Here is a 19900-nt window from a genome sequence, read left to right as displayed (position 1 = left end):
GATTGTGTGTAAATGCCAAAATAGTTAAATCACGTTTATACTGTTTATATAAAGTGGTAATCAACAGATGTTTGATTATGTGAGATGTCACATCAGTTTGTGCTAGCGCATTGATTATGCTAGTAAGCTAGCTAGTTGAAGGTGCTTTCTTTTTGGTTGAATAACTGCAATATGAGTGTAAATATTTTTTTTGAATTTATTTTTTAACATTTGGAGTCATTTACTTGCGGCTGGACACTGTTCCTACACCACTGCAGTAGTGACAATTACAAGTCCGTAGGTTGACTTTTCTAATTCATGTTACTTAGCTATCAGTGGCCACTAAAGGGCAAAACAATCCGATAAATAGGCTTGTAATAGCGTAACCGTTTATTGTGTGATTCCAAAGCATGAAATTAAGAAAACTTAAATAAGAAGTGATACTACTTTTCTCAAGTCAAACTTTTAGCAAATCGGAAATATTTGACCAAGATCAAAGTGTAGTGATCAAAGAGTACCCTAAGCAATGATCCCACAACACGTACATCGTAATCAATATTGAATGGACACCGTGCACACACAGTTTGCATCCATGTATAATTAATTTTGCTTACCAATTGATCTATTGTAGATCAACAAAAATATGATAAACATTTCAAAAGGCCTGCTCTAATGTTGCTATTTGTTCTGCATTTCAACACAGTCAAGAATGAATTTTGTGTCATTCAGAACAAGTATGGGTCCGACACTCGATGCAAGCACCACCAGGGCTAACTATGTTGGCAAAGTTGTGCTTTGGGCATCCGTAGCAAGAAGATGGCGGCACACATCAGCCTCTTGTAAGGTGAGACTCCAGCCATGTAATTATATATGTAAAAAACTGTATGTTGACATGATAGAACATATGTTTTGCATATAATTGAAATCAATAGTGGGTTTTAAAATTGAATGAAGTATTAGTTCACCACTAGATGGCACACTGTGGTGTTATTTCAAATGCAACCTCGAGAAAATGTTTGTCTTGTTCAGGAGCCAAAATGGCCAATTGAGGGCAGTGACATTTCAACAAAAAGTTGAGTTGCTAACTAGCTGGGCATAACGTTTGCTCACTAACTGGTCTAAACTTAACTCTCTACGGTCCACCTCTTACAAATGTTTTAATCTTTCAATCGAGATGTATGACTTCAGCATACTTCCTTGACACCAACTGTTTCCTACTACCTTTGGCACCATTTTGGAGCATATGATAAAAAAAGTCTACAAAAACAGATGACTGTTGACTGTAAATGTTTAAAAATGCTACAGAAACGGCACGAGTGAGACATGACTGAGAAACAGCAGCCCTGCCAAAAAAAAAGAAAACAATTTAACCTAAGAGAAGTATGTCAATATGGGAGACATGTCGGCATATCGGTAGGTCTCAGCAGTCCCAATTAGGGTGCTCTTGTCCACCCTCACTTTGAAATTTAAGCAGATAAGAACGGCTGGCTGCTGCTGCTCGCAGAACGGTCGCCTTGGCGACGGATTAAAGTGCCGGCGAGGCAACTTAGAGTGGTTTTAAAAATATTGTCCAATGTCCATGAACAACTGAAGCCTTCTAACCTTAACAAAAAGCTACAAACATTTTTTAAGCAAGTGTTGTTACACATAAATAACATTAACACTGGCTTCTACAGCTTTCTATAGATGCCAAGCAAATGTGCCCTCTGGTTGTGAGTAGCCTAGGGCAGTGGTTCCCAAACTCTAGTCCCAGGACCCCCTGGGGGCTGTGAACCGCAGCTTGAAGGTCAGCAAAAATAATTGCATCATGATCATCTTCATTAAAAAAAACCTAAACAAAAACATGCAAGATACCTTGAGATATGAGTGACCCGGCATACATTTTGACATTTGACCCATCGTTCAGACTTTTTTTTTTTTTTTGCCGGGGAGATACCAGAAGAGTTTTAGATTTATTTATTTATTTTATTTTTTATTTTTTATTTTTATTATTATTATTTTTTAAGATGTGAGCATGGTCACAAATCTATAAAATCGGATCTCAAAGCAACACTCATTTAAATGTAGACAAAGCACAAAATGAAACCATTGAGCAATTTATACATAGTAAACTATAATAGTAAATGAATGCTTCAAAAAGATAAACAGATAATAATAAAACAACATTCAAATGAAATTCAAAGCCATGAAGAGAGAGCCATACATTAAAATGGAGATAAGATATTTAAAACAGACACTAAATAGTCTGCAACCCATTTATTTTTAAGGGCATGTTGTAAATTCTCTGTAAACATGGTTTCAAAGTCTATTTTTGAAGCAAAACATTTCTTTATCGTTCTTTGCGTCTATAAAAGTGGGTCGTGACTTAGCAACAAAAGGAAAATGCGGGTCCTGGGTGACAACAGTTGAGAGAACCAGCGGATGTGTTGTAAATTCTTCATTGGTTTGTTCATCTTTGCTACTTGTGTCAGCAAAAAGGAGCATCTTTGAGAAGGCATGCTTTACAGTAACTTAACAACGCGCCGTAATGTGTCATACGGGTTTAGTTGTGAGTTAGAGCTCACCAACCCTCCTAGAGCCGACATTTTCTCTTTTCGGGCTTTACGGCTTTATGGCTTACCAAGAATACTGTATTTCCAATTTTACTACACAATCGATTTTGAGTTACTAAAGATGTGAAAGTGTTGCCAATGTCACTATTCGTCTCTCGACATCTTTAAGTGTAAGAAGAAAAGTATGTGCTAACCTACCAGCATAGTAGTACCTTGATTCTAATACTGAAACAATAACAGCCCAAACTTAGAAAACACTGTGCAATAATCGCTGGTAGCTAAATAACGTCAGAATTATTTTTTATTTGTGCACATTCAGAAATCTGCAAGGAAGTCAAGGTGTCTGAATGTTGCATCGTCTGGATTTGATGGAGTGAGACGAAGACAACGGGGAACATAGTTTGAACTTCTGTAGCACAAATAGCGAGTTGACAACATTAAAAATGGAAATGACGACTTCATTAATTGACGTCAACTCAACTACTATCACTACTTTGACGAAGTCATGCACCCCCTAGCACACTCATATTGATAATCTGTCCTAATTTCATCATACATTCCTTGTTGTATTTCATGCTTGACCTTGAATGTGCCACAGATTCTTTTTTGTGTGTGACACTATTGATTTCGAGTTTATTTTTATTGTGCAAGGTGGCTGTTATGATTAACTAGTGAGAGCAGCAATCACATTAATTCCATAATTCTATAAAAGTACAAGAGCGCTGACATCTATTTTCTAATAGTGCATCCCTGTTTATATTCACAAACTTGACCAAAGACCACAGATAAACACTTAGGTTTTGCATTTTGCATTTTTCGCCATTACTGTACCCAATGTGAAGCGCACTGTAACCTGAAGACCAATGTCATATCAAAATGTGATTTTTGAAATATCATTACACACCCATGGAACGTGATTGTTTTCACCACTTAGGTAACTATGTTGTGGGTTTTTTATCTGTTTAAATTTCAAGGCACATTTTCAAACATTTACGATTTCAGGTTTCCTGTAAACTACCCACATTTCCTTTTTTTTTAATACGGGTTTTACGACAGTCTTGTCCAGGACAAACTACCCCGAATGCAACTTAGTCGAGCTACCATCGGAATACGACGGTGCATAAAACTGACAAATGTGCTTATTCGCCCCAAAACAATGAACTCCCCTTAGACCCGAGCACACTGCTGCTGCTTTACGACGTGTCAGCGGGGGCAAAGGCGCCAAAAGGAAAATAGGTGGCCGAGGGTCAGAAAAAAAATGACTTACGTGTTCATTTGGGCTGCAGCACTTGTTGCACCGGATTCACGCTCGGTGGCGAGAACGTCGTAAAGTCATGAAAACGTCCGACCTTAGAGAAAATGATGTTGCTGTAAAAGGCCCACACAGGCACATGCGCACCCCATACACATGAATCATGCAATCACTCCATTCATTAATCATGGTAACCAGACACTTTGCACATTAGGAATAAAGAGCAACTTGAAATAATCTATAAAAAAAAAAAAAAAGTACACGCACGGGCATATCTGACCGGCTCTGGGAAAAGGGTCCCGTCCAAAATAATCACAATTGAGATATTGATATATTCGAATTCTTAACTTAATTCCCTTTAGAATGATATACAGTATAATACATGTATGTACCTCAAAATTTGACAAAGTTGCATCAGTTTTAATGTTAGAAGGTTGAAATCCCTAGTTTTGAGAAAAAGGTACTTGCGTCTTTCAAATGTCCATAGCAACCAGTACCTAGGGAAAAATATATGTTAAAATATCAGTGGAAAGTCAATTCCAATAGCAGGCTCGTCCGAGATTTTAACCCTTTAAATGTTTTGGAAGATTGATCTCTCAAGAGATGAAATCAGGTTGTTTTTAAACATTGCGCAAAATGTGGCGCTAGCTAGTAGCTAGGCTAAAAACACTCCCCCTAATTATGACTTAAGAATTGCTACACTTCTATTAGAATTTTGACTTTTGTGCTACTTAAAAATGAAACTAGAGACCTCAAGAAGGCTATTTGTGGAGAGATCTCAAAACGGGACAAATAAAGTCCAACTGTCTAATATAGTCCATGTCTCTAGATTGATCCTCCCGACATGTGGACCATTTTGCCGGAGCAGGTCACATATGAATAAGCAACACTATTACTACCTCAACTTTATTTATAGAGCTGTATGCAATTAATCGTTCTCCGCTGCAGTTATTCCTGATAACCACAATGTGCACAATACAAATAAACACAAAAATAGAAATAATAAAATAATGAAAATGATAAGTAATAATAGGCATAAAAGCCGACAGCACGTTTGGTCCCACACTGGCCTGTGCCAAAAGTGAAAAATCAATTTTGATTTCTGTTTAGCAAAGTACTTTATAGGCATGGGCAGATATTAGATTCCAACTGTATGGTAACTTTGAGCAAAAATATTGCAACATTAAAAATTACAGCTCTAAATTGAACTCTACAGCTATTTTATTTTTAAGCACAATATAGAAAAAATGGGACAGAAGAAATGTGTACCACATTAAAAAATAAATAAATAAATAAATAAATAAATAAATACATACATACATACATACATACATACATACATACATAAAATCACAGTGCCCCAGCCCTTGTGCGTTGTTTTTAGAATGGACCCAAGTGCTACTCATGTTGTTCTTTGGGATAATTTTTACCCACTGGCACCATTTAGTTATTTTTTTTTTTTAGGACTTACGTACATTGATCAACTGAACAGAAATTCATCCACATTTGCTTAGTGTTCTTTTGTCTTGCTCCCTCCTCCTCCGTGAGTAGTTGCTCACCCCTCCCCTGTCTGCTTGCCAAGAAGGAGAAAAAAAAAAAACTTCAAAAAGGATGCTCGTTTACCCAACTGTGCAAGCAGCCAATCGCATTTTGGCTTGCTTAGAAGTCCCATCACCCTTACAGGTCACATCCAGTATCAGTAATTTGTCTTCTTTTAATGTAAGTGCAACATTTATTGTTGTTTTTAGCAAAGTGCTATCTATATAACTCGTTTGTCTTCGTTTTGGGAAAGTGCACTAGTTTGTCTTCTCTTTAGGTAGATGCAACATCCATTGTCTTTTTGTGTAAGTGCAACAAAAATAGATATCTTCTTTTTAGATATGCAACATCATTGATTAGATTTCTTTATAGGAAACCACAGTCATAGTTTTGTCTTCTTTTTAGACAAGTGCATGTCATTTTGTGTGTCACTTTTAAGGGTCGCTTTTGTGTAGCTTTTCCACCTAAAGACAATCGCTATTATGCAAATTGGCGTGGTGCTTCTAAAGACGCACTAAAAATTGGATAACACGTTTTATGGTGGTTTATGGTTCGTTTTAGTGTCATCGTCTTTTTTTGGCATTCACATAAAGGCTTCATTCCTCTAATTGTCTGCTGAGGTGGCAAGCTTGCCAAAAGCACACGAGGATTCTTTGACATTGTTTTTTGTTATTATTGTAGTTTTCCTCATGAGCTGCACTTTTGCAGTTCTCTGCATCAGCAAATTAAAAAAAAATTGTTAGAAGTATAAATTCAAGTGGATCATGGATCATTTCACAACAACCCTAATGATTTTAAGTGGCAAAAAATACAAAACAAAAAACAAAAACATCAGCAGTGTGTTTGCTTGGTACCCATTACCTGTCTGCTTTATATATTTTTTTTATTGTTTGAGGTTGATTAATGGTGCCCTCGTAAAGCAATAATACTCCTTAAATGACATTTCACTTCATGGCCTATTCATTTTGATTGACTTAAGGTTAAGGTTTGTCAATGACGTGTCTCTTGTCGCTGTTTGACATAATTTCTCTTAAAAAATAGCTCTGTTGCTAAACAAGAACACCAATGTTGACATTTGTTTGACTTTTGGTTTATTTCTATTTTTTCTGTTTCTATTGTGCTTGGTAGTCTTTATCATGTGTTGGGAGTATTCGACTAGCATATACTGGATGTCTATGAGTGACTGAGCATGCCATGAAGTTTTATGACTGTGGATTATTATGTGTCTCGTTGTTTTCTTAATTTCCAATAGATTATTTCTAGTTACTGTATTTATTTCTTTTGTGTCTGCTGGTGGATATGAATAGCTGACAGAAGGAGCCATTGCATGAATCATGTCACATGTTTGTGCATGATTGATACACTTTTTGAATTATTATTATTATTATTATTATTATAGGGTTAATTCTACTACTCATTATGTGTATTCTGATTGTACAAGGTAGCAATTCTCACAAATATCTTTCGAGAGCAGTTGCATTAATTATGTGATAGTTTGTTGTTCCTCACATATATTCCCATTTATGACCAAGGATTTTCATATAGATTATTTCTAGTCATTCTATTTATTTTTTTATTGTGTGAGCTAGTGAATATCATGAAGAACTGGCAAGGAGAACAATGCCATTAATTATGTATTAGTACATGACCAAAATACTGTATATATATATATGTAATATGCACGTGCATGACTGAGTGTGCGGTGAATGTTTGTTGACCCTCTAGATTATTTCAAATATTTTTTTTTTTATTATTTCTATTGTGCAAGGTAGCAGTTGTCATCAACTGGTGAGAGGAGCACAACAAACATTTATAGAATAGTGTTAATACTATTGAGGGGTAGAAATCGGAACATTTGGAATTTTTTAAGTTGAACATTGGCTATAAACGATTACTTGATTGTTAAAATTGCATCAATTAATTTGATAATCGATTAATTGCTCACATACATTTGCATGATGTATTAATGACTGAACGTGCTGGGGACATTTTTCAACCATCTGGCTTATTTCGAGTCATTTTTTTGTTTTCTTAATTTTTATATTAATCACACACGCCATAGGTGGTTCATCATAACTGGTGAAAGAATGTTACTTCACTTTGAAGCCAGCAAGGTCTCGATGGAGGTCGAGTGTGTGCCATGTGAAGAGGTCTCGCGTTGTTGTTGTTGTTTGCCTTCATCTGAGTTCAAGTGTGAGCTTCACCTGTGGCCTCTGGCTTCCTCACACGCACACACACTTGGCGATATTCTGACTTGTTAGCTTTCTGCTGCGCACAACACTCGCCGGGGTCACGCAAAAGTCTCTCAGGGAGTCGTGAGGTTGGAAAGAGGCGGGCGGTTTCTGGGCATGTGTGCGCGATAGGTACTTCCTGCTGAACCATCAGGTGCTAATCCGCCTCCGACTGTTAGGCGACACGGTGCACTCAGCTGAACCGCAGCCAGCGGCGGCAGGGAGGGAAGGAAGGAAGGGAGGGAGCAAAGGCGCACTCGCGTCGACGTTTTAAACGAATGAGGAAGGGAGAGAAAGATCCTCATCCTCACTCGACGCCTCGCCTCCAAGCGCGTCAGCCTGCGCGGCTGTCAGAAGACCGCCGGCCATCTGCGGGTCGCGGAATAATCGCTGACCTCCATCTGCCCATTTTGTCTCTTCATCTGTCTGCTTTCCCCTTTCTGTCCTCACTGTCGCTCTGGTGGTGTTCCTGTTGATTTCTATTGTGCAAGGTGGTGGTTGTCATGAATATCTGGTTGACAGGAGCTGTTGTCGTTTTTTGACCATGGTGTTATAATTTTGACCGTATAGATCAGTGGAGAGCAGACTTTTTTTGCTCAAGGGCTACATTTAATTTTTAAAATGGAAAGATGGGCCAGGTTGTTTGTAAATGAGTTAGATAAGGTGGAATGTGTCCCAAAGATATGCAATATCCATCCATCCATTTTCTTGACCGCTTATTCCTCACAAGGGTCGCGGAGGGTGCTGGCGCCTATCTCAGCTGGCTTTGGGCAGTAGGCGGGGGACACCCTGGACTGGTTGCCAGCCAATCGCAGGGCACACAGAGACGAACAACCATCCACACTCACATGCACACCTAGAGAGAATTTGGAACCACCAATTAACCTGCCATGCATGTCTTTGGAATGTGGGAGGAGACCGGAGTACCCGGAGAAGACCCACGCGGGCACGGGGAGAACATGCAAACCCCGGAAGGCCGGAGCCCCCACTCGAACCCGAGTCCTCAGTACTGGGAGGCGGACGTGCTAACCAGTGAACCACCGTGATATGCAATATAATTAATTTAAATAATAGCATTTTAATATGGTGAGGAGCCATCATGATAATTATACACACTCCACAGTAATATTAGTGCATAGCTCACATATATGCATGCATGGAGTTTTTTGACTGTGGGTTTTTCCGAGTTGAGTTCTTTTGTTGAAAGTGGCGAGAGGAGCCGCCACATTCATTATAAGCAACCTCTAAGCCACCCTTGTGCGAATACACACCTGAATTGTTTACCCATCTTCCTGCCTCATGAGGTTGGGGCATCATAACAAGGAAAAGAATGGAAATCATAGGAAGTATTTACCATATCATAAGATCAAAGAGCTGACAAGGACCAGCATTTTCAGTTTCATGAGCCTCCACCCGCTAGTCCCTTCTTTTCTATTATCCTCCAATAACAGGCCCGACAATACACATTTGCTATCCGACTTTTATCGCAGCAGGAGGCGTTAGGACGCAGCCTGCGGCAAGATTCCGCTCACGCTGCAGTCCGCCGCTCGCGGGCCCCCCCGATAAGCGATCAGGCTATGAGCGTGATTGCATTATTTCTGCAAAAGCCATTCAGCAGACACAATATGCTTGTGTGCAAAGAGAGAGAGAGCGAGAGAGAATGTGTGTGAGAGAGCGATAGTTGAGTTCCTGCCCTTTAGTGCAGCAAGAGTACAAGTATGACTTTGGTGATTTCATCAAGTTTCACAATCAAGCATCAGTGAGAAGGCTGACATGTTGCGTGCAAACCGTTGCGGTTTGAATGCGCGTGATTGTGACAATCTGGCGGCTCGGGGGAAAAAAAATAAAAAAATTTAGACCCGGACTGATCCCTGCAAGACTCTCGCAGACCTCGATTTAATGGAAATACAAGAAATAAAAGAAATAAAAATAAAGAGGGACTTTGCAGTGTTAAAACAGTTAGCATGATCTGATTTGTAAGTAGCCTCACCTCACTAACGTCTCCCCTCTTGAGTCTGACCAAAGCCTCTCACTGTGATTATAAAAGTGCATAGTTTTAGTTTTAAATAGTCACAGAGAACTCATACCATATCCAGCTTCAACAAAATAGCAGCGCTAGGAATACTAAGCTAGCATTAGCACTGTAAACAAACTGACATTAGCCACAGCTGCTTCATTGCTAGCATGACTTATTCGTAATTGGGTGATACTCTAAATGTTTCAAGTTTTATGTTTATGGAATGTAGACTCAAAAAGAGGTGATAAACGTACCTGTCAAGCAGAAATGTTGCTAAATGCTAATTCTGTGTCACGCCACAATCCTCTCAGCTGCCTGGTGGCCCTCCACCTCTGAATGGCTGCTTATTTGTTCTCCCTGTTTTGCCTCGGCATGTGTCCAATTACTGTTTTATTGCTTCTTCACTCCACTCTGCTTTTGTTTGCTAGTCTTATGTCCAGTTCTTGGCAAACGAGGGCCTGCAAATGTACGGCAAATCAGTCATGCCTTCTGTCTTAGCCTGGTTAATATTTTTCCAAAGCTCATGGATTCCCTAGTGTGAGCTAGTCAAAGTACAAGCCCCCAAATTTTCCTGATATGGCTGCTTCAAAACAAAATGGCCGACCTGGTTCAGTCCGGGCATGTTTATGATGGACATGTCCACTTAATTTCATGTCTATCAGTTAAATTTAACCCCTTCAGAGTTCAGACTCATAGGTGGTTGCAGTGCACATGACACATTTCCATGTCTTTAAAAAACCACAACAAAACAAAACAAAAAACCCCCGCATAATTTGGATGATGTCAACACTGGTTCATGATTGGATCTTAACTAACCAATCACAATCGCAAGTTGATTTGCATGATGTTCATGTGAAAAATGTTGCATATAATCTTGGTAAAATGATAACACATTACAGCCATATTATCCTGGCATCCACTATTAACAACTAAAAACATGAGATAACCCCCAGAAAATGATGATGTTGTTATGAAGTGGGAAAAAGAGTCAAAATAAGTACAATTAAAGTAAATAAATAATAATGAAATTTTGCATAGCAGAAGAAATGATGGTCTGAAGGGGCAGCCTATCCCAGCTGTCAGTGGATGGGAGGCGGGGTTAATTATTATTATTATTATTGTGTACCACTAGAATGAGCCTACGTACCACTAGCGATACTGGTAGCGTCGGTCTTCAACAAACAAATACTCTTGTAAATACCTGTACAGTAATTATACTTAATATGCGCTATAAAACATATTTTGGTTTCCCTTACATGGATAAACAGCTCCAGATAGTTAGATTTTGAATTGTTTCTTTACATTCACTTTTATTATGTTTTAACAACATATGTCTGTTTTTTTTTCATTAAAAATGTGCAACATTTTATTTTTATTTTCTATTTATTTTTTGTTAGAGCTAGAATGGATAGGTGGCATTTCAACTAATTTCAGTTGGCAACTTGATTTGAGAGATGACAAAATTGAGTTACATACTTGGTTGTGCCACAAATTCAACTTGTAAGTCAAGGTACCCGGGTATTTTGATTGTGTCAGTCTACCTAATGCTGTTCATCTGGAGATTTGTATCGAACATGACCCGCCAACTTGCAGCTCCCTGGCAGTACTGAGACATGAATCTCCTTTGGTGTTGTTTGAATGGCGTCCTAATGCAGCGACACGCTGTATTACTCCCCGAAGGACGTTCTCAGCGTGTCGCCTGCAAACGCGCAGAATTATCCTTTCGCAATGACAGTGTGTGCAAGCGCATGGTAGCAAAGGAGTGATAAGGGGCGAGTCTATTTTGGACTTTAAAGCCCCTCCACTGGAGCCGAGAGGCAGTGTTATTTGTGTAGCGAGTCTCCCAATGTAAATATGAGGCATTTTCACTTCTACTTTATTTTTTTTATTTTTTTCAACCTTTTTTTTTTAAAGCTATTTTTTTAAGGATTTAAATTCTATGGATCAGCAATTATAACGGCCTTTTTTGTTTAGTAAGTTTCTTGGTTTTCTTCATCAGGTGTGCCACGGGAAATTATCCAATTTTACATGCACCTGATTTTTACTCGAGAATGATTATTTACCGTTCAATACCAATGATGTATATTGGCAGGCAAGGATAATTAAATGCATTTCCACGAGATGGCAAACAATTAGTGGTGCAATGGATCTTCATTAGATGCATGTTTTGCATTTACATTATTCGGGTTGGAACTAGGGGCGTGGAAACAAAATAAAAAGAGAGGGTGAGGAGGGGATTTTTTTTCAGAGAGTGCAGCCTCTCTTCTCTCCTCGCGCGCTTTGAACTGAGTGTCTTCTCTCCTTTTTTGTCATGTTTAATAAATGTCAAACAGGTAAACCTGACAGTCTGACTGGTCAAATTCAGATAAAAGCAAAAAAAAAAATCCATATCAAACTTATTGCATATCTTTGTGATACACATATTGCATAGGCCAATATCGCAATTTCGATATTTTCTCAATATATTGTGCATCCCTAATCAGACGCTATATTCCCCTGAAGCAAAGTGAAATTTCAACAGTGTAAATCGGAAGTGTTATCTGGTAGTTATTGCATGGCAAAAAGTGAGCGGAATAATAAGTGCCTGAAATAATAAAGGTTAGAAAGTAACAGAATATGTGGGAATGCTGTTCCCATAAATATCCAACACCTAGAAAAATTGAATAGGAATATACTATACTTGTACTGTAGTACTGCACACATTTGTTCGCTAACCATTAAATGTGTTTGTAATGCTTGTTACACTGATCACTTATAATTGATTTTAGTTTATAAATCACATTTTTGTTGGTGAATGCATGGCATTGTGGTCACACATGCTTGCTCAGGCCAGGCAATGAGGATGCAATAAGCCTCCCTGCACTACTAGTAGACTGCAACACAGTACAAAGGCTCTTCGAATTGAATTTAGGCTCCAGCGCACGTGTTATTATGGGGGAAAAAAAAGATACACTCTAAGGAGTGAGGCTTCGCGCATGTTTGTGTGTGATCATCTTTGAAGTTGAGTGGATACAGTGCACGTCTCTGGCTCTGGCACAACCAATACAAACTCCCACCCCCCCCACCCCCCACCCCTAGTTTTTTCTCTAGGTATCATGAATGAATGAATGAAAAATGATTGTCTTTGCACATGCACAATTACAGAGCAAAAAAAAATCATCAAACAGTGCAACGTGTCCAAGAGACATCAAAGACTATTTTATTCGGACAGATGTTGAGTCCATCATCATTTGACATCTTTCAAGAATGCCTATCTCGCCAATCGACATTGGAAAAGCGTGGCAAAATTGCCATTTCTTTTTTTTTTGTGTCCCCGACTGCAGTTCATCGCCACCTTGAGAAGCTTTATAGTCATCGATAAAGCGATATTTGCTAACTGGTCCAAGATGCTTACGGTTAGGGCGGTGCAAGTAATCAAAACTCAATTACCATTTGAATTATTATTACAAAATCAGCATAATCATAAAAAAAAAAAAAAAAAAAAGTATAATTATAGCGTTTCCTCCCAAAAAATTTCTTATTTTCTTGTTTTGTACTAAAAATTAAATGATCGGTCCTCATCGTGAGTTCAATTATTACCAATCAAATCGTGATTAATATTTTCTTCATAATTAAGCAGCCCTACTTACTGTCCACATTTGTGGGGCAAATCTTGATATTGTGAATTATTTCTAATCATTTTTCTATTGTGCAAGGTGGTGATTATCATGAATGACTGGCGAGGGGAGCGTTTGCATTCATGATGCCGTAGTTTTGATGCAGTGTATTACTTACAGAACATCCCTACTAATTTAACCTAAGAATGATGGCAACCCCTTTGCAGAAAGCAGCGGTATCCCGATGACTTGTTACGCAAGAGGCACACGCCTCTGCGGAATTAGCCCGGCTGAGCCTTTTTGTAATCCCGCGCCTGGATTCTTTTACAAATCCTGCATTTAATTAGGTTTCCCCCATTTAGTCACTCGCAGGCACCAATCTAATTCCTGCATTATTAGGAGCACGGCGTGAATTCTGTGTGTTACTTTGCCTTGTGCGTAATGGTCCACAGACTTTCATTCCGCCTGGCGTGTCCCTTTTGTGCCGTTTTGGTTCTCTTCTTGGACCACTGGGCTAATTGGATGTTCTTCAGGAGTGCTTTTATCCATGGAAGAAAATGAAAATACAAAATATATTGTTCAGTGAATACCATCCAAAACTGTGCATAAATAATGTAATGCATTGCTGTGATATAAATGCGGGCATTTTGTGACTATGGATTACTTCGATTTGTCATTTTAGTGTCAAGGAAGTAAGTTGACGTGACAAATCTTGACTGAGAGAATACGATCTTTCTTTGTTGCGTATGGAGGACCAAAACTGCCAAAATTCGAAATAAATAAATGACTAAATAAATAAATAAATAAATGTCTAAAAGTGAAAAAAAAAAAACAATATAAAAAAAATATAATTCCAAAATTATATCTAAAAAAATAAATATAAATGGAAATAAATCCATTTTTATTTTCACTTTTTGTCATTTATTTATTTATTTAGACATTTATTTATTAATTTATTTAGACATTTATTTAATTATTTATTCATTTATTTATTTATTCATTCATTTATCTATTTATTTAGTCACTCATATCTATTTATTTAGTCATTTGTTTATTTATTTAGTCATTTATTTATTTAGTCATTTATTTCATTATTTATTTATTTTGAATTTTGGCAGTTTTGGGCCGTACAGCCAAGTCCTCATTTGAATAACATTTCCACTTGGCTGTACGGCCCAAAACTGCCAAAATTCCAAAAAATTAAATAAATAAATAAATAAATGACGAAATAAATAGATAAATAAATGACTAAATAAATACATAAATAAATGACTAAATAAATAGATAAATGTCTAAATAAATAAATAAATGACAAGTTAAAATAAAAACTGATTTATTTCCATTTATTTTTATTTTTTTACATATAAATTTGGAATTATATTTTTCATATTCATTTTTATTTTCACTTTTAGTCATCTATTTCTTTATTTAGTCATTTATTTATTTCGCATTTTGCCAGTTTTGGTCCTCCATAGTTGAGGAGGAACTATGTAAAAATAAACCAGGTTGTTAGTGGAAGTTACAGACTGCTCGACTGTGCCATAATCCGTTGAATACATAAAAGAGATTGAAGTCCATGGGAGCACTCAAGACTTGCTAGTTAAGGTTCAATTATTTGTTATCTCACAACTTCTGGAACCGACTCACTCAGCATTCATTTGGTGGTGGCGGGCGAAAAGCACCTGCTCCTCAAAAGGGCAACTTGACTTTCAGCTAATAGCGCGGTAGTGCCATTTGTGATTATGAAATAGCGATAACCTTTAAAGCACATGCCTGGCGAAGAGGTGCAGCGTTCCATACATTACGTCCACTCGGCTATAATTGCGCTTGCGCTTCAGGCTTCAAAGCAGCAGCCGGACGGTGCAGTCATAGGACAGAATCCATGTGCAGGTTTTTTTTGTGCATGTGATTTATTTTTGATTGATCACAGTTAACGCATATGCATGGAGGCAAACAGCCCCAGAGTCATTATTGAAGTTTTTACAACACAATAGATTTTTTAATTTTTTTTATCACAATTTCTGTATATGTTATTATACAGCACTTTGTTATACCAGTATTTCTTTATCTACATATTTTAAAATATCTAGAAATACAATTTATTCAAAATCAAATACATTTATTTATTTCATTATTTTTTTAATTGTCTTTTTATTAACAGAAAATAGAATGCAAAGCTGTACATTTGAACATAGAGCAGGAAAACAATAAATACATTTTGCATTTCTTTTTAACACATATTTTCTGTATGTTGACCATTAAAGTATTTTTCGTTTTGTTTTATTATCAGTACAATTACAATTATTAGCATGATCATTATTAATAATTGTATTTTTCTTTTCTTTTTTTTTTTTTTTTTTTTACATAATTTTAACTTAATTACATTTTTGACATTCTAAGTATCATTTTATTAAAAATTACAGTGAAAAAATAAAATGGAGCAATGTATTTTAACAATTGCCAACAGAACTGAAGATTGCCCCAAGTATAAATTATTTTAAAACCTTGATGAAAACTCTTTTTTTTTTTTTTTTTTCTTTTTGTGACGTGATGAATTGATTTGTTTTGTTTTATTATTGTTGTGAAAAATCACAATAAATAATAAAAGAAAAGAACATGGAACATACAGTACAATTACAGTAATTTCTTTCTATTGTGTTGATTATATTTCCATTTTTTTTAAAATAATTTTTACAAACTGAATAAGGAAAAATAGAAAATATGTTTTTATATATTTTAGATATAATACATACTTTCAAATTACATAACTTATTATGTGAATATCTTTGATATGAATAATATCATTATTTGAAATACGATATAATTGTTGTCATGTTCCAATATTATATATTATTAATTATTGTATTTTGCTGAGGTCTGTTTTTCTTCACTGAGCTTATAAAGAGTTAAATGTTCAAACTGCTCCCAGTGATAAAGCGTCTTCAAAGTGACTCAAACGAGATGTTTCAGATGAAGAAGGTCGTTAGTGTGTGATGTCTTTAAAGCCCCCCCCCTTTCAAATCGTGAGTGCGCCCAGGCGACTCAGAGCAGTTTATCAATCAAGTGTAAATGAGGCTGCTTAATTAATAGGCAGCCCAAGGCCATCTGCAAATATTTCTCTTCAGCGTCAGCAGGATGGAGAGCCGCTGTGATGGATGGGCCTAACCGAGAGGTTTAGGTGGGTCCGGAATGTTCTACAACCTTTGCCGCCTAATTGAGGAGAAAAGAAGTTTGCCTGGTGTGCTTCAGCTGCACAACTCATGGAGGAGTTGTGGCACAATATACAAGACGATGACTGTAATCATCCCTTGCCAGTTATTTATGATGATGATGATGATGATGATATGCACAATAGAAATAAATAGAACTATAAAACTATATATCTTGGTCACCTATTGTATAGATAATGCAATCACAAATCGGGACCGATTCAAGAATCAAAAATCGTCACAAATCGTGACCGTGATTATTCATAAAAAAACAAAAACAAATATCACAAATAATCACAGTCATAATAAACCCATAACACTTGGTCACACATTCTAACATGCTACTGTCTCATAATTAAATTGATGGCTCCTCTCACCAGTTATTCATAACCCATCCTGCACATTAGAAATACTGTAATCCTAATAGACCACCTTCATTCCATTTTTTTTTCTTTTTTTTTTCTTTTTTATCGAATGTTCTTACGCCTCTTCTCCACACGCCACCTTATCTCGTCTCCTCAGCTCTCCAGGACTGCACAAGGGAAATGAAAATCACATCTGCATAATTTCTTCTGGCCAACAAACAATATTACTGAGTTAGATTAATTGAATATTAACAGCAGGTGTTTTGTAATCTCCTCACGGCGTGATCTTGCGGCTGCGCGGTTGAACACTGCATTCGCTCGAATGTGCCGCTCTTGCATTGCGGGTGCATTTTTGGCGCCCTGTTTATAACCAGTGCGTGGCCTTGATTTCCCTTAAGTGTTACATGTCATGCGGATACATAATGTTCAATGAATATGACTCCTCATTAGTTCATTGCGAGCCAAAGCATTAGCTTATGGTGGAGGGGTTTTACAGTACGAGTGCATTAGCGTGGGAAATAATTGAACGTTACGGCGTCAAGATGGGCCGTCAGTTCCCGCCAGCATTTGTCAGAATATTACCCCCGCCCACATGTGCAAATCTCAGAGTCCTGTTGTAATGTCTTTTATTGCCAAATGTTGCCAAATGTGCTGAAGCTTTTCCAGGTTCACACTGTGCGCTCTTTAAAGGGACAGACCTTGAACTTTCCCGTTCTGTCCCTACATGGTTGTTTTGGTTTTCATGTTTGTTGGACAGGTTCTGAATGGGGGAATTGCCTTTTTAGGGTTCAATAAAGAAATCGGAATGTGAAAATTCAAATATCACGCAAAAGCAATCTAGAGTAAAAAATGTTAACATGCCTTGGATCATGTGCCGGAATAAGAACAAGGAATTAACCATTTTAGAATTAATGTGATCAGACCCGTCACCATTTTTTTTTTAAGTAGAATTAAACAGAACGAGAAATAATAATAATAATAATAATAATAAAAAAAAATAGCATAACATTCTCAGTCATCTTGCTTAATCGAAATAAACAGCACACAACTAGAAATAATCCCCAGTCAAAAAAGTCCAGACCACTCTCACAGTAGTCATAAAATTAACACGATGGCTCATTTTTCCACAACTGCCATCGTCTTGACACACGGTACGTCGCATTGCAAGAGTGCGTCAATGCGCATTGGAGATGAGACGATGTCGATGCGTCGGCTCATTTATTTTGTCATTTCGAGACAACCAAAGTGTCTTGGCGGCAGCGAGGAAGCGAAATAATGCAAATCACACTTGAGTCACAAAACAATGCCGGTTGTCATTGTCATTACAGGAAGTGTTGACGATATGCTAATGATCCATGACAGCGAAAAGGAGTTCCTAAATTTAAAGCTACTGGTTTGTGTTGATATTGAATTGCAGAGGCAGTGAAGGTGAAGACAAAAACATGAAATAATCAAGATGAATCTGTCAGAAGAATTATTCATCGTGTAGACGGATCGAGATGATTACAGTAAATAAGTCAAGTGATGAATCTCATTATGGAGATTTCAGTGGAGGCCTTTTATTTTCGGTGCTATGCTAATTGCTAGTTCGAAACACTAACCCGGGCTTCAAACCCAAAAAAAAGAAGCTCAAAATCCAAATTAGAAGCCTTTATATTGGCTTAAAACCATGCGTTCAAAAACCCACTTTAAAACCCTAAACATGGCTTGAAAACCTGAACCTATCTTGAAACCCTCCTTTAAAAACCATTTTTGGAACCTAACCATGTCTTGAAATCCTAACTGAAACACGAGTCCTAGCAGGAGGTTCTATAACCAAGGCTTGAGACCTCAATTTAAATCTGTCTTGAAACCTTACTTTGAAACCCAACAATTTTATATCCGAGGTGCAATTTAAAACCTTAACCCTGTCTTTGAACCCTAGTTCAAATTCTGAAGACTCCTAAAACCATAGCTTGAAACCCTAATTTGAAATCCTGAACCTTGCTTGAAGCTTGAAATTTTAACTCTTAATTTGAAACCCTGATCCTAATTTGGAACCCTACTATGAAAATGTAACATGGGTTTTGGGGGCTTAATTTGAACCTCTAAGATTGATTTGAGACCAACCTAAGTTGAAACAGTAACCTTTTTTTGAAAACCTGACCCGGGCTTCACACCTTAAAGGCCTCATTAACTGATATACTAATCGTGACTTAAAACACTTCTTTGATACCTTCTAACCCTGGCTTGAAACCTTAAGACAGAAATAGTTATGCTTTAATATACAATATGTAAATGTAAATTACGACTGAACTCTTTGATCAATATGAAATATGTATTGCTAACACTGCCTTCTTGCTGTATTGGAATTACTGTATACAAGAACGTAATGACGTCGAGGTCGACCGCCATCTTCTCACCCGCAATGCTCGTTCCCAATTACAAAGCGACTGTTAAGACTGCTGGAAACACACAGCCATCATTCTGCCTCAGTGATCTTGACAGCCCAATCCCACATATTCCCCTCTTGCACGGGTAGACGCAGATGTATGGCGGCGTGCAAAAAGCCCTGGCTTCAGCATTTAAAAGCCTCGCCGAATTGACGCGCCGCCCGACGTCCTCGGCGACGGGGAAGCGAGTCGCTTGGCTTTTTTGTTCGTCGTGCGACTCAATCAAAGTCAAGGAAGCTGGCGGGGGAGAATGTGGAAGATTGGGGGAGGGAGAATCAGCCTTGACGACAGTTTGTTTTGGTGTCAGCCTTCAGACAAACACGCAGGGTTGAACTGAACAAGTGGCGTAGACGCTGACTGGACCGGTGGTTTCCAACATCTGGCTTGCGAGAGGTCATCTGCTGTGCTTGAAACCAAACCAAACTTGAAAACCTACTTTGAACCCTAACCCTGGTTTGAGACCATACCCTGAACCTACTTTGAAGCTCTTATCCTACTTTGAATCCTGAATCCCAAAACACTAACCCATGATTAAAATTAGTGTTGTTCTGATACCGTGTTTTTGCTCGCGATACCGATACCCAGCTTTGCAGTATCGGCCGATACCGATACCATACCGATACTTACGATTTTTTTTCCTCAACATGAAAAAGCTGTCCTGCCATTGGTTCAGAGCATTCAAGGGCCAATAGGATATCTTAGATCAGAATGCAGTGAACATGTCCTAT

General features: G+C 37.7%; 1 long non-coding RNA gene across 2 annotated transcripts in view; it reads left to right on the top strand.

Moving 5' to 3' along the window:
• LOC144026137 (uncharacterized) overlaps positions 1–19900 on the top strand; it is a 42418-nt gene that overhangs the window by 9686 nt on the left and 12832 nt on the right. Inside the window, exons 2-3 of one of the 2 annotated variants that reach the window (XR_013285055.1) lie at positions 709–823; positions 16292–16510. This is a non-coding gene — a long non-coding RNA (uncharacterized LOC144026137). Of the gene's footprint in view, positions 1–708; positions 824–16291; positions 16511–19900 lie in introns of those variants that run through there. The other variant, XR_013285054.1, reaches the window with a different exon arrangement.

This window comes from Festucalex cinctus, chromosome 9 (genome assembly GCF_051991245.1).
Source record: "Festucalex cinctus isolate MCC-2025b chromosome 9, RoL_Fcin_1.0, whole genome shotgun sequence".
NCBI classification, from domain to species: Eukaryota; Metazoa; Chordata; class Actinopteri; order Syngnathiformes; family Syngnathidae; genus Festucalex; species Festucalex cinctus.
Note: the sequence above shows the minus strand (reverse complement) of the source record. Positions and strands in the feature narration are given on the sequence as shown.